At 40.4% G+C, this 5,165-nt stretch overlaps 1 pseudogene; it reads left to right on the top strand.

The window, feature by feature from the left end:
- Positions 1–1,027: 1,027 nt before the first annotated feature.
- LOC120591454 (histone H1.0-like) lies at positions 1,028–1,621 on the top strand (annotated as a pseudogene).
- The last annotated feature ends 3,544 nt before the right edge of the window (positions 1,622–5,165 follow it).

Here is a 5,165-nt window from a genome sequence, read left to right as displayed (position 1 = left end):
AGGGGTATGGGGGATTAGGAGGCTGGGAGAATGGGGTGAAGGGTTAAAGAATTACAAATTAGTAGTTGATAGCTGGGGACAGGGAGCATGGAAGAGAGAATGCAGTTAGCATTATTATGATGGCTAAGTGGAAAGCCAAGGGAGGGAGGGAGCAGTTGGGGGGATTGTTTCATGAACATTATAGATGTCTAACCCATGTGCTGTATTTGCTCCTTTAGATTTTACCATTTCTGCCAATCACTCCCCCTTGCATTTGTCCAAATCTGGGATTAACTTTACCTTCTCTATCTCCTTTGCTCTTACATCTACTTGGTAATTTGGTTCTGGCATGTTTCCTTCCCTAACTATTATTTCCACCTTCTCTTTGCATCCCTACTGTCACTGCCTTTTGTGTATTCATTCCTAGATTGCTGTAACAGCATCCAAACTGGCTCTCCTCTTCCAGCCTCTCCCCTGTCCCATGGTAGGAAGACACAACACATGCTTATGACACTAGGAAAGCATGAAAGAAGAAAGGAAGGGAGGGAGGGAAACAATACTAGAAAAATTTCGATAACTTGAAAATAAAATCAAAAGATTCATCATGAGAAAAATATAAAAGCTACCTTCCTTAACAAATTCCATTTCTGACAGTCCTAATATGTATAATTTTGCACATTTCTCCCTAAATTTTCCTAAAGATAGTAATAAACACTTTCTAGTAGTCCTGCCAGACCATGGTCTGTGAATCATTACTATTAAATAAAGCTTGTAAGAATTGGTCCTAGTCACAGATCTTGGGAAAGGAAGGCAACGGAGGCTGTGGCAGAGACAGATCCTGAGCTAGAGTTGGAACCAGGCAACTACACTGACTAACCCACAGGGCTGTGCCACGCAGACCCAAGCCAGGCCACCAAGTGCTGGGCTACAGACTGGTCTCAGAAGCAGGGGCTCTGGAGTCGATCCTGAGTCAGGCTTTACTCACCCTCTGACAGGGGCTAGCTCTTTTGAAAGCACCTTCTTCAACAGCAGAATGATGCAGGCCACTATGACCGAGAACTCCACATCCATCCCTGTGGCCAAACCTGAGCGGGCCAAGGCCTCCAGGAAATCAACAGACCACCCCACCCCCCAGATACTCAGACATGATCGTGGCTGCCATCCAGGCAGAGAAGAACCTGGTTCCTCAAGCCAGTCCATTCAGAAGTACATGAAGAGCCACTACAAGGTGGGTGAGAATGTCAACTGGCAGATTAAGTTGTCTATCAAGCGCCTGGTTACCACTGCAGTCCTCAAGCAGACCAAAGGAGTGGGTGCCTCATGGTCCTTCTGGTTGGCCAAGAGCGATGAACCCAACAGGTCGGTGGCCTTCAAGAAGACGAAAAAGGAAGTCAAGAAGGTGGCCATGCCAAAGAAGTCAGCCAAGCCTAAAATGGCTGCCTCCAAAGCACCTAGCAAGAAGCCCAAAGCCACCCCAGTCAAGAAGGCCAGGAAGAAGCCAGCTGCTACGCCCAAGAAAACCAAAAAACCCAAGACTGTGGAAGCCAAGCTATTCAAGGCATCCAAACCTAAGCAGGCCGAACCAGTGAAGTCCAAAGCCAAGTCCAGTACCAAGAGGGCCAGCAAGAAGAAGGAACAGTGAAGCTTTTCTTGTGGATACTCCTGCTTGTCTCCTATTTTCTGTAAATGTGTTTCTCCTTTCTTCTCTCTTACTCCTCATCTGCAGCCCCTTGTCCCTTTCTATTCTGACTTTATGACAGACAGAATTTGGATTCCTCAGAAATTGGGGAATAGTTCATTTTTCCTTAACCAGTCGTGAAAGGACAGCAAAAACGATTACATCTCTGTAATGATGAGAATGTACTTAAAATTTTTTTGTTTTAATTTGTTATTAATCTACTTATGGTTTTAGGGTGAATTTGTCTTATGTTTAGTTGGGTGGTTTGTTTGCTATGAAGGAAAAAGGGGGAGGATTAGAAAGGCAGATTGTTCTGGCTAGATGAGAGGGAACCCAGGAATTGTAAAGTTTGTAGGAATATCTTTCAAGACTAGCTAGCAAAGTTGAGCAGCCCTTGTGAGTTTCAGAACCTTGGTGGGGTGGAGAAGGGTGGCAGCAGCTGAATGCAAAGGAGGGAGGTGGAATAAACCCTCCCTGGCCTGACTTGCACCTCCCAGTGGTGAGCAGTGGATGTTCAAATCGAGTTTCCTTCTCACTTAGTCTGACCTTGTGGCCTGTTGTCCTAGGGAAGGGGGAGTGTCAAAGTGACAGCTGGTCTGAGAAGCCATGACTTCTCTCAGTCAGTTGGAAACTAGCCATGGAGAAGGGGTCTTTGTGGCTTCCAAAAATCTCCTGTTAAATAGAAGTGGAAACTTTGAGAGAAGGGTAGGAAGTCAGTCAGCCAAGTGCCTCAGTCTTCCCTGTTGAAACTTGTATTTTTCCACACAATTGGATTGTATCCTAGGAGAAGTTTTTTTTCCCTCTTGGTTTTTGGTTCCTCCTGTACAAGAGGTGGCTTTGCTTGGTGGTCTGGTGGGTCTCCAGCCCTGCCACTACCACTTGAAAACCTCCCTACCTCTTTATTTATGAGTCTTTTCTAAGTAGTGGTAGATGGGGGAGGGGTAGTGGGCAGGGAGTGGACAGTAAGACATACTGCAGTTGATTTTGAATTGCTAAGTAGTTTTACAGAGCTAAATCTGTGTGCGTGTAAATGTGTATATACCTATCTAGAGCTAGCACTTAAGTTTCACACCCGGGAGCCAGGAGAAAAAATCTGTACGGTCTTATAAAATAGGAAAACGCGCAATTGTGCGTTGTCCATCTCCCAACTCCTTTTTTAAACAAGTGTTATTTGTGCCGAGAAGAATTTGCTGTCTTCATAATTTCAAAACTTTAAAATAAAAATTGAAAAAAGACAAAAAAAAAGAATTAGTTCCGATATAGTGTATGGTGTCTGGGATTGTTTTTGTCAAAAAATTTCTCTAAGAATTATCAGCCTTTTAGAAGACAGGGTGTCTTAAGAGGGTTATTTTACAAAGATAATTGTTTACTAATAACTTTACAAGTTCTGATCTAAATTTGTTCTATCACTGGAACTTTAGGTAAAACTTGAGAGAAAGGGAATTTCAACTCAATATAAGAAAGAAATCAACAAAAGTCATGTCTACAACAGAGTGAGCAGCCTTGGAAAAAAGTAAGCTGCCCCTCACTGGAAGATTTAAGCAAATGAGTATTTGTCAGAACGTTGTAGAATAGATTTAAACACGTATTAATGGAGAGAAGTAAAGGAACTCCTTGATTAGTGGTTTCTCAAAGTAGCACATCATCAGCATCCTTTAATGAACATGTTAAAATTCAGATTCCTTGTCCTCACTCATAAAAATTCTAATTTAGTAGGTCTGGGATAAAGCCCTGGCATGAACACTTTTATAGAAATCCTCAGAAGACTCTAATTTTAACTCTAACTCTAGCTTTGGGATCTACTACCCTAGGTTGGTTTCTCAAACAGAAAAATACATGATCTCACCCAATTATGTTCATAGAACACATCCCCCACCCCAAGATCTGCAGACCTCATTTTGAGGAACATTGCACCTAATGTCAAAATGAAACAATCATCCTGTATTTGTGATTTTATATTGGTGGAATTATTTTGTCAGTTATAAAGAAAAAAATTTTAAATTTGAGTAATAATATACAACTGAAAATTTTATAGATTGTCTTTAATTTCGTGAGGCATTGTTTTCCTAGCTTGCACACTCAGCTTTATTCTATATAGCTATATCCTTAATAATGAGTATATTCACTATATTCATAACCTAAAGATATAGGTGGAGAAACTAGTTTGAGAAACATTGTACTAGAAATTGTTTACAGGTCCTGAGATTTAGCAATCTGGTAACTAGAGTTTCTGGTTTGGGCTCAATTAACTCCTAAAGAAATTTCTTAGGAAAAAAATGAGGACTGGGGTGAAAGAGCAGGTGGAGGGGGCAGGAAAGGGAGCAGGTGACCTATTAGTCCTTGAGAACAGAACCTTTGGATTTTAGAAGCCCTTTCACCAGGGCTTTGAGCAGAGCATGGCAGTTAATAGAAACTTCTTGAATGAATGAAGGAAGGAAGGGGAAGACAGACATTATGTTTGTTGTAACCAGATCCTTTACCTGTATTTGTGGCTAAGCCAGCCCCATTTAAAAAAAGCATAAAAAGCCATTTTTGAGACAATCAAGGAAATTTGAATATGGTTTGAGTATTGCGTGTTATTAATTTATTGTAAATCTTATTAATTTTTTTAGATGTTACTAATTTATTATTACTTTTGTTAGATGCATAATGGCATAGTGATTATGTTTAAAAGATTCTTTCTGGTGAGAGATGTTTATTGAAGTATTTATGGGTAAAACTTCATAATGTCTCAAGGAACAGATTAAACAAAATTGACAAATTGTTGAAGATGAATGGTGTTTATACAAAGGTTTATTATAATACACACTGTGCCATTCTTTCTATTCCTATGAGTAACAAAAAGTAAGTAGACTCTTTCCTGAGAGAATCCAGTCTCTTTGTCCTAAGGCATGTGTATGTAGTGAATTAACTTCACTCCTATGTATCTAGCATAGGACTAGTTATGCAGCACCATGGAAAATTGAGAAAATAGTTACTCAAAATATTCACTGTATTTTCTATGTGATTTCTGTGGCTCCACCTCTAGACCCAGAGTTGCTTTGATTAAAATATTCTAATAATCAGAGGTAGCATAGACTAATTAGATCAGTGATTGTCAAACTTTAGCCTGTGGCAGAACCACCTGGATAGCTGGTTAAAACTCTGCTGGTTCCCATCCCCAGAGTTTCTCACTCAAAAAGTTTGGAGTGGAGCCCAAGAACTTGTCGTTTTATTAAGTTTCCAGGTAATGATAGTGCTAGTCTGAGGGCCATATTTGAGAACCACTGGCCTTGTGGTTAAGATCACAAGCTCCTAGGCTAGATTCCATGGGTTGGGCTCCCAATTCACCATCTGTTTGCTGTGAAACCTTAGTCAAATTACTCAATATCTCCATACCTCAGTTTCTTTTTATGTAAAATGGGGATGATAATGGCACCTATTTTGGAGGGTTAGTGAGGATTAAAGAAATTAATCCACATAGAATATGGATACTGTATGTATTCATAAGAAACTTTATTCAAAAAAT

This window comes from Pteropus medius, unplaced genomic scaffold (assembly GCF_902729225.1).
Source record: "Pteropus medius unplaced genomic scaffold, Ma_sr-lr_union100, whole genome shotgun sequence".
Taxonomy (NCBI): Eukaryota; Metazoa; Chordata; class Mammalia; order Chiroptera; family Pteropodidae; genus Pteropus; species Pteropus medius.
Note: the sequence above shows the minus strand (reverse complement) of the source record. Positions and strands in the feature narration are given on the sequence as shown.